Source organism: Pelodiscus sinensis, unplaced genomic scaffold, assembly GCF_049634645.1.
Source record: "Pelodiscus sinensis isolate JC-2024 unplaced genomic scaffold, ASM4963464v1 ctg70, whole genome shotgun sequence".
Lineage (NCBI taxonomy): Eukaryota > Metazoa > Chordata > Testudines > Trionychidae > Pelodiscus > Pelodiscus sinensis.
Genome location: NW_027466028.1, coordinates 81,905 through 91,799, shown reverse-complemented (window position 1 = coordinate 91,799; position 9,895 = coordinate 81,905).

The window sequence follows — 9,895 nt, the reverse complement described above, 5'->3', positions numbered from 1 at the left end:
CATCCCTTTTCCGGAAAAGGGGTGCAGTGTAGACACAGCCTGGGTGCGTAACTGGCTGGATAACTGTTCCTAGAGAGTCGTTATTAACAGTTCACAGTCATGCTGGAAGGGCAGGACAAGTGGGGTTCCGCAGGGGTCTGTTTTAGATTCAGTTCTGTTCAATATCTTCAGCAACGATTTAGACAATTATTACGTTTGCAGATGATACCAAATCAGAGGCAGCAGCACAGGCGGGGGGAGGAGAGAAGGGGTAGGCGGGAGCTGGTGCTTATAGCAAGCCTGCTTTAAAGGGAGGGGTTGCGACTGCTTTGGAGGATGGGTCATAATTCAAAATGATCTGGACAAACTGGAGAAATGGTCTGAGGCAAATAGGATGAAGTTTAATAAGGACAAATGCAAAGTGCTCCACTTAGGAAGCACCAATCGGTTTCACCAGGGGCGGCCCGTGAGCATAGGCAGACTCAGCGGTCGCCTAGGGCGCTGCCTTCAACGGGACGCCCAGGGTGCCCGATGATGATGTCACGCCATTGACAGCCATGCAGGCGGGGGTGCTGATCGCACGGCGCTGCGTTTCACACACGCAGAATGGGATGTGACTGTCTAGGAAGGAGACCTGCAGAAAGGGATCCAGGGGTCTGAGTGGACCACACGCTAGATAGGAGTCAACAGTGTGACACTTGCAAAAAAGGCAAACGTGATTCTAGGCTGCATTAATAGGAGGGTTGTGAGCAAGACACGAGAAGCAGCGGCGGCCCGTGAGGCTAGGCAAAGGCGCCACCGGCCCGGGCCCCATGATGACATCATGGCCACTGACAGCCGTGCAGGCGGGGGCGCCGATCATGCCTTCTGCCTGGGGCGCCAGCTGCCACAGCCGGCCTCGGGCCGCTCCTGGCGAGGAGTCGTTCTTCCGCTCTACTCTGCTGATCAGGCCTCAGTCAGAGCACTGTGTCCAGGTCTGGGCACCGCAGTTCAAGGAAGACGTGGAGAAACTGGAGAGGGTCCAGGGAAGAGCAACGAGAACGAGGAAAGGCCAGAGAACAGGAGCGAGGAGGGGAGGCTGATGCAATTGGGTTCGTTTACTTTAGAGACGAGAAGACTGAGGGGACACATTAGCATTTTCAGATGCCTAAAAGGGCATCACAAGGAGGAGGGAGAAAAATTGTTCTCCTGGGTCTCTGAGGGCAGGACAAGCAGCGAGGGGCTTGCACTGCAGCCAGGGAGGGTCAGGTTCCTGCCTGTCAGGGGGGTGAAACACGGGGATAAATAGCCAGGGGGGTGTTGGAATCTCCTGCCCTGGAGCCATTGAGGGCATGGCTGGACACACTCCTGCCGGGTGCGGCAGAGCTCTGGCGGTGCCCGTGGGCCCTGCCCGTCTGGCCGACAGCATTCAGCCTCAGAGGCTCACGGTGTCCCCCCACCCCCCGGCATCTCTTTACTAGAGACGGGGTCCTGGCCAACTGGGCCATCCTCATCACAAGCTAGTCCGTGGGGGGATCCCTCTCTAGGCCTGGTCTCTGTGCCCAGGGCAGGCTCTGTAGTGGCATGGGGAGCTGGGGGGAACCCAGGCCCATCCACTACTCCAGGTTCCAGCCCCGGGACCCCAAGGCAGCAGCAACAGCACGAGGTTTATTCTACTCCCCACCTGGCAATGCCCCAAACGATCCCTCCCAGAACCTTCCCCTAGCACCTGAGCAGCCTGTCCTGCTCCTGCCAGACTCCCCCCAACTCCTCCTCCTCCACTCGGACTCCTTCCCTCCTCCTCATGCCCCAGAACTGGCGGGAGAGGAGCCTTTTAAACCAGCCTCAGCTGGCTCCTGATTGGCCCCAGGAGTCTGATTAGCCTGAAGCCCTTGGCTCAGGGAGGCTCCCAATTGGCACCAGGTGTCCCAGCTCACCTCTGGAGAGCTCCTGTGGGGGCTAGGAGAGGTCTCAGGCCCAGGGGGCCCTGGCAAGCAGCTCCCGAAGGCTTTGAAGCCCTGCCCGTGGGAATCCATCTCCAGCTGATGCGTACCCCGGGGAAACGGCCCCTGACTTGGCTGTCGCTGGCCTGGGCGGAGGATGGACCTGCCTTCGGCCCCACGGCGCCTGTCCTGCTGGGCTGTGCTCAGGGAGCCAGGCAGACCACAGACCGGGGCCCGCCCCCCATCACGGAAGGAAGGTTTGTGAGCCCCACAGTTCAGCCCTGGGGGTACAGGGCTCGGCTTCCTGCAGAGCGAACCAGCCAGACACGTGTGGGCTGGGGCCACCCAGGAGCCAGCAGAAGCCCTGCTGGGGGGCCGGCTGGAGATGCTCTTGCTGGGGTGGGAGGGGAGCTTCTTGCTGCTTGCTGGGGCTGCTCTAGCGTTTGCCAGCCCCCGGCCAGCCCAGAGCTCAGGGGCACAAGGTGGAGACAGCAGCTCCCAGACTTAGGGCATGAGGAGCCGTTTTAGGGCTGCCCAGAAGCCAGGCTGATGGGGGGGGGGGGTGTCCTGAAGCAGCTGTGTGAATTCCTGCCCCCCATCCCGCAGGGGCAGCTCCTGCCCCATGCTAAGAGCTCGCCCTGGAGCTGCTGTCCCAGGGCGCACCGCGGCTACCACCCCCGCAGGGACCTGAGCAGCCAGGAGGGTTGCCGGGTGTCCGGTATTGTCGCCTCCTGGCCGGTAAAATAATTCCCAAAATACCGGAGCCCTGGAATGCCCAGTACAGCTGTTAGTCTGGAAGGTGCCACAGGACCCCTTGTCGCTTTTGCAGATCCAGACTAACAGGGCCACCCCCGATCCCTGAAACGCCCAGAGGCGAAAATCCCGGTGCTCACTGGGTTCCGCGAGGGAGCTGTCTGCCCCGGAGCAGGGAGACAAGATGGCAGACAGTCGCCGGCAGCCTGTTTGGGCCCAAAAGCCTTTCTTAAAGGGACCATGCTATTTATTTATTTATTTATTTATTTATTGCTTAACAATTCTCGGGGTCCTTTCCCTCTCCCCCCCCCCTCCCCCCCAACAACTTTGGTCTCCCTCCCTGCTTTTTTTTTTTCTCTCAACAGAATTTTTTCCCTGGTGTTTTTTTTCTGGGGGAGGGCAGGGTGTTCGGGATTTTTGGTTAAACCATCTGGCAACCCTAGCAGCCAGACTCAGACTCCTGAGGGACACGAGTCAACCCCCAGCAGCCTCAAATTGGGGCCTAGAAGCCCCCCTCTTCCCTGCCTGCACTAGCACCTCGCCCACCCCAAAGGGCTCCAGCCCAGGCCTGCTGGGCCCACAGGGGCAAGCCCCAACTTCAGGAGCTAGAGGGGCTCTGAGGGAGCAGGCCCAGGCTCTCTCAGCCTTGCCCAGACAGTTGTGGAAGCTGCCTGGGACCCAGCAGGATGCTGGTCTCTCTCCCCTGCTCCCGGCAGTGTGATGCGGGCCGAGCAGCTGCTACTTCCCTGCCCTCTTCAGGGGCATTGCCCGCCCCCCCCCCCCCCCAGCCCTGCCTAAGGGGCAGGCGTTCCAAGCTGAGTTTTCCCTGGGCCCTTTGAACAGCCTGGAGCTCGCTGCAAAGGCCGGGTGGGGCCCAGTCAGCCACAATTGAGGGGGAAGGAGGAGGAGCTCCCCAGCGCCCTGGCCACCGGGCCCAAAATAGCCTGGGTGTCGGCCGGCCTGTGGCCTGTGGCTGAGCCTCCTGCCTGAGGCAAAGGCCCCGGGTGCGCAGCGAGGAGCTGGGCTGTGCAAGGGGGGAGGGGTGGGCGCAGGAAGCCCCCCCCCCCCCCCGCAAAGATGAAACGTGAAGTCGGGGAGAGGCCAGAGCCCAGGTCAGAGATGAACCTGCTGCCATGTGGAATTACAGCCGCCACATCCTGTGCGTGGGGGCAAGACAAGCCGGGCTAGAAAGCAGCTGAAGGCCCTTGAGTGAGCAGCATTCAGCTGGAGAAAGCCCCTGAGAGGCCCTCAGGAGAACAGGCAGCACCACTGCACGCCTGTCTTCCGCAGCCCCCCTTCTTCCCCCACTGCAGCACTGTGGGCAGTCGGGGAGGTCATGGGCATCGCCGGTCTCCCTGCCACGCTTGAACCCCGGGGGAGCCTGAAGCCAGCTGGCCCTTCTGCCGGCCGGAGGGCGTCTCCGAGATCTGGGGGGTGGCTGAGGCTTCCTGCCCGTCCGTTATCGTTGCTCATGTGCGGTGCTGCCAAATTCTGCTGGCTTCTGCCTGCATGCTTTTTTCCTTACCTGTATTATTAAAGTGGTGCGCACATGAAGCCAGGGCAGGTGAAGTGTGGTGGGTGTTGATTGCACCCAACACTGACGGGCAGAGCCAGGCGCTCCCTCTGCAGCCAGTCCCAGTGCTGCTCCAGTTCGACCTGCACCCCCCATGCATTCCCGGGATGCAAACGCAGGGAGCAAAACTGCCCTGGCCCGGGAGAGCATCTGGGTTCTGACAAGCCTGCGTTCCACTGAGATGCAGGAGACCACTCGCACGGCCCACGCATGAGCTGTGGCTGCCCTAGATCCCACTCTCTTCCCATTTTGCCCTTAACTCCTTTGGCAGCAGCAGCCCAACTAAGTTCAGGAGTGGGGCCACTGCCGCCATCCGACGAATGATGCGTTGTTGGTTGAAGCGGGCTGGGATTTCCCATGCAACCGAAGGGGGTTAGGTGCCTGGAGCCTGCCAGTCTTAGTATGTTAAGGGTGTGTGGGTGGCAGATTGGTGTCGCATTCCTGCTGATCTTCTCTGAATGTGTGATAGTACCAGGATGCGCGTGTGTGTGTGTGGGGGGGGGGTGTTAAATATCTGGGGGGGCAAGAGATGTACAGGACCCAGGAGTCTTGACTCCCTGCCCCGACTGAGTCCTTAGGCCGACACTTTCACCCAGCCACCCACCTCCTAGGCAGTGTCTGCCTGGCTTCCCAGTGTCCCCCCCCTAGTACCTCCGAACTCCCCGCTTTCCCCCCTCTTCCGGCCAGTGAAGGGTACATCCAGGCCTGGCGCCCAGAGCGAGTCTGGCAGGGTGTGCACGGACACACCCGCCGCGGCAGGTGGAGCACCTGGTGGCGGGCACACGAGAGCGCAGCGGACAGAAATGGCCAATCTGAGCTCGCGGGAGAGAGGAAGAAGACGGAAAGCAAGCGAGCTCACGGTGCAGCCCAGGGATAACGCACCGTTCTCGCTGGCGGGTTCTCTTGAAGCGAAGCAGAAGGGAATCTTGCACATACAGGGCGGCTCCCAGTGCCAGCAGCACAGAGCGCTGGAGCCGTTTTCACATTCAGATTAACTGGAGGGGGAAAGGGAATTGAATGCAGCGCATGTGTCTGTTCTGCCAAGGCAAGTTAACTTATCCCAGATGCCTTGTGTCTGCTCCAGTTATCAGAGCAGAAAGCAAACAAAATCCAGGTTCTCCTTCCCTGAGATCAATTGCCATTGTTTTGTTTTTCTGTAGGTCCTACTTTTAGTGAGCCTGGTGGGAGCCAGCTGCTGGGGGAAGTTGTACAAGCCTGGGGGGAGGAGGGGAGAGTAGACGCCTGGCAGATGGGTTTATTGGGGTCCCGGGCCAGCATGGCTGCGGTGATCAGCCCAAGGCGAGGACTGAAAAGGAGAAGCTGGCTGCTTGGTTCTCACTTTCCGTCCCGGCCCAGGCTCCCGCGGTCCCGGACGCTCGTCGGCTCCCATTCGAAGGCCGTGACTCAGCCCTGCAATTCCGCAGGGCGAATCTCCCCTGTCTCCCAGGGAGCTGCTGTGCGGGGCCCTCGCTCTGGGCATGGTGGCGCTCCAAGGGCCAAAATGGCCCGAGCGTCTCAGGTCCTTCCATGGACCCACCCGCCAGCAATGGATTTGGCACCAAGGCACAGACTTTCCAAAGAGCTGTGGGCCAGACCCCCCAGCGCCCAGCACCCGCCGGGGGGGCCAGACCCCCCAGCGCCCAGCACCCGCCGGGGGGGCCAGACCCCCCAGCGCCCAGCACCCGCCGGGGGGGCCAGACCCCCCAGCGCCCAGCACCCGCCGGGGGGGCCAGACCCCCAGCGCCCAGCACCCGCCGGGGGGGCCAGACCCCCAGCGCCCAGCACCCGCCGGGGGGGCCAGACCCCCAGCGCCCAGCACCCGCCGGGGGGCCAGACCCCCAGCTGTCAGCTGGGTCAGATTACGATATGCTGGGACCTAAACTGTAGCTCATTTAGCTTGTGGACAAATCCAGCCCTGAGCTCTGCCCCATTCCTTGGAAAATCGGGCCCCGAGGGCCCCTATCCAAAGGCCACGTGGAGCCACTGCCAGGATTCCCATGGGCTGTGGGTTCAGAGCAGTGGCCACGGGTGGGGGGGACACTGAGAAAGTCGCCTTTCCAATCTGAGCCCCTCACAACAGAGCGCCCCAGGCAGAAAGCAGCCCACATTTCACAGCTGTTTATTCTGTCTGTCCCTCGGCTTTCCTTTCCCTACGCTCCTGATGGCTTTACCGGGGGTGGGGGTGGGGGCGGGGGTGGGGGCATTTTTCATTGCTCTCGTTCTCTTTCCTCCCAGCTCCCTCCGTCTCTGCAAAGCCGTTGCATTCCTGGATCGGCCTGGATCGCTAGTTCCAAATGATGAGGTGGCGTCTCTCCTTCCCGGCCCCCCCTCCCTCCCTCTCCCCTCTCACTTTGCATACATAGATATAAAAAAGATGACATTCTTTTCTTTTCTGTCATGCTGCAAAAATTAAAGACACATCTTCCCCCGGCCAGCCGCCAGCGTGTCCAAGTTTCCAAAGGCGCGATTGGAGGAAACTCCTCTTGCAACGTGTCTTGGGGGCATAGCTACAGGGTGGAAAGCCGGCCAGATCGTTTGGTGTGTGTGTCGTCAAAACCACACCTCCCCCAACACAGATAGCTACTTTTGGTGGAGCGCTTGTTGCATTTAATGGCAGCCTATAAAAAAATTGTAGCATTCACCATATGATCCTCTCCTGTCCCAATTTCCACGTGTCCTTTTTTTTTCCCCCCAGCAGGAACACACACACATTCAAAAATACTTTTTGTTAAAAAAAAGAGAAATGCAAAACTTGGGACGCCCCCAGGACAGCGAGGCTATGTCCGCACTGACGGGTTCTTGCAAAAGAACGACCATTCTTCCGCAGAGCATCCACACTGCCCTTGCATGCTGCTCGTGCGCAAGAAGATTTACAGTAGGGCGTGGGAAGAGAGGGCTTCTTGCACAAGAGCTATGCTCTTTTCCAGCAGGTGGAAGCCCTCTTGCACAGGACCTCTTGCACAAGAGGGCAGTGTGGACGCCCGGCAGGGGTTTCTTGCACAAGAAAACCCTATGGCTAAAATGGCCATCAGAGCTTTCTTGTGCAAGAGAGCGTCCACACTGCCATGGATGTTCTTGTGCAAGAACCCGCCAGTGTAGACACCTGAGTGTGCGAGTCCCCACCCCAGGCTAGCTGGACGGGGCATGAAGAACTGGAGGCTGTCAAGTTTCAGATCATTGTGAAAAGCCACCCCACTGCCTAGCCTGGGGCCCATTCTCTGCCGGTGGCACCGTGGGCAGTTTGCACCGCTGTGAAGTGGTTGCAAAACCTACAACCCCCCACTGTGACAGGGGAGCCTTTCTAACCCACTCTGCGAGTGCAAGTAACCCTCCTGGGGCCCTAGGCCTATTAGCTGATCAATGTTGTGTCAAGTGGAACCACAACAACACAACAGAGCTGACCTGTAGGGTGAAATGTCAATTGTGGTGGGGCTACGCCGACCTACGACGGCGGGGGCCGGCCCCTTGACGCCGAGGGGGCTACGCCGACTTACGCCGGCGGGGTCCGGCCCCTTGACGCCGAGAGGGCTACGCCGACTTACGCCGGCGGGGTCTGGCCCCTTGACGCCGAGGGGGCTACGCCGACTTACGCCGGCGGGGGCCGGCCCTTTGACGCCGAGGGGGCTACGCCGACTTACGCCGGCGGGGGCCGGCCCCTTGACGCCAAGGGGGCTACGCCGACTTACGCCGGCAGGGTCTGGCCCCTTGACGCCAAGGGGGCTACGCCGACTTACGCCGGCGGGGGCCGGCCCCTTGACGCCGAGGGGGCTACGCCGACTTACGCCGGCGGGGTCCGGCCCCTTGACGTCAATGGGGCTACGCCGACTTACGCCGGCGGGGTCTGGCCCATCGTCCCTGAAAGGAACCCTGAGCCATGCAAAATCAAGTGCAGGTTTGGCCTGGGGATTGCTTTTGATGTGAGCATCTAGGGGGCCGGATCCCCCTGCTCTTTGCTAACTTGGGGCATGGTAGGGCAGCGACATCAGCAGGGCTTTCACCACGGACGTGGGTAGAGACGATGAGATGGATTCTCATTCTGCCCACGGGTCTCACAAAGTCAGTGGGTCTAAGGGATCATGGAGAGAACGTGGAAGAACCTGACCCACGGAGCCCTGAGAATATTCATAGGGCCAGCTTCCATCGGCAATCCACAGACACGACCTCTAAGGGCATCCTCGTTTTATAGCGAAGGGCAAACGTAGCGTTCTCCTTACCAAAAAAAAAAAAGAAAAAAGAAAATGCCACATTGTCTAGATAACCTACCAAGAATTCCCTGCTCTGTGTGTTTGCCTGCCCCTTTTGGTACTAAAGCTCCGGCAGTCTGCTATTGCATGGTAAACATATATATTTTCACATGTAATTATACCCTCTAAAAATTGCACAGTATAGTGTATATTATTGTCAGGGTGCGTTTTCTTTTTCCAGCCAACGTGGCTCTTCAAATGTGGAAACAGCTGTGGAGCCCTGCCAAAGAAAGAAAGAAAGAAAGAAAGAAAGAAAGAAAGAAAGAAAGAAAGAAAGAAAGAAAGAAAGAAAAGCGAATTTGCTGTAGTTTAGCCAGTGGATTAGAGAATCAAACTTCAGTATTTCAGCAGATGAAACTAAAGGGTGAACACTTTAATATTAGGTGCCTTTGCATTCTAATGGCACCATGTTTTCTTTAGTTTCCCACTGCGTGGCAGTTTAGTGCCTTTTTAATTTACTTTGCTTTGTTGAAGGGCTGAGGATGAAAAGTTACAAATCGGAGGTTTTTTCAGCCCAGTGAAATTTCTATCATAGACAAACAAGTGGGATTTTAAATTTATTTAGAGATTCACACTATTTCTGCTTTTAGAAAAACACTCGCAAGCAATTGGGTATGGCATGACTGCTCCGTGTAATGCATGCATGCAAGGTGTATATTGCAATAAATATTACATCTACAGCTACAGCACTGTTTAGAGCAATAGATACACACATATAGTCAGGGTTAATGAACAATTATATTTACAATGCTTAATGTCCCATATGCATAGTTGTTCTAAATGTTAAAGACGTTATTTTTCAGTGCTTAATTCTGTGAAATTACAACATTTTCCCAGTGGTTCTCTCTCTCGTTTCTATTCCTCCTCTTCCTAGATCCTTGCAAACCCTGTCCTTTTCTATCATTTCCAGCACAACTTAACCAGCAGAATGGTTCCTCCGGACAATCTTTGACTACGTTTTTAAGCTTTCACTTGCAATTAACAAAAAATGATGGTTATTTCAAAAACCAAAACAAGGCAGGTTCGTGGCTAGAGCCAGCCACAGCAAGGTTGGGATCCAAATCGTCCCCCCACCTTATCTGGAAATCGTGTGCACTCCCCACCTGGAAAAACATTTTAAACGCTTTGAGAAAAGAAAAAGTGAAAAGCCCCTCTGCCCCCAAACCCCTTTATTGGTGGGACATTCCAGCTGGTGGCTTCCACTCCACAATTGGTCCTAACAAGCAACTTGCCCAGCCTTGGAACTTGTCAAAGGGAGCTACTGCCCCAAATAATATCCCCTCGTTTCCTCCGCTTCTTCTCTCTCGGTGCCATTAGAGCCCAGCACACCCCTACTCTCCATGCAACCTGCTCTGCCAGTGTGGGGAAGCCAATGATTTTTGGAAGGCTACACAGATGGGTCCATACCCTGGTGATTGGACTGA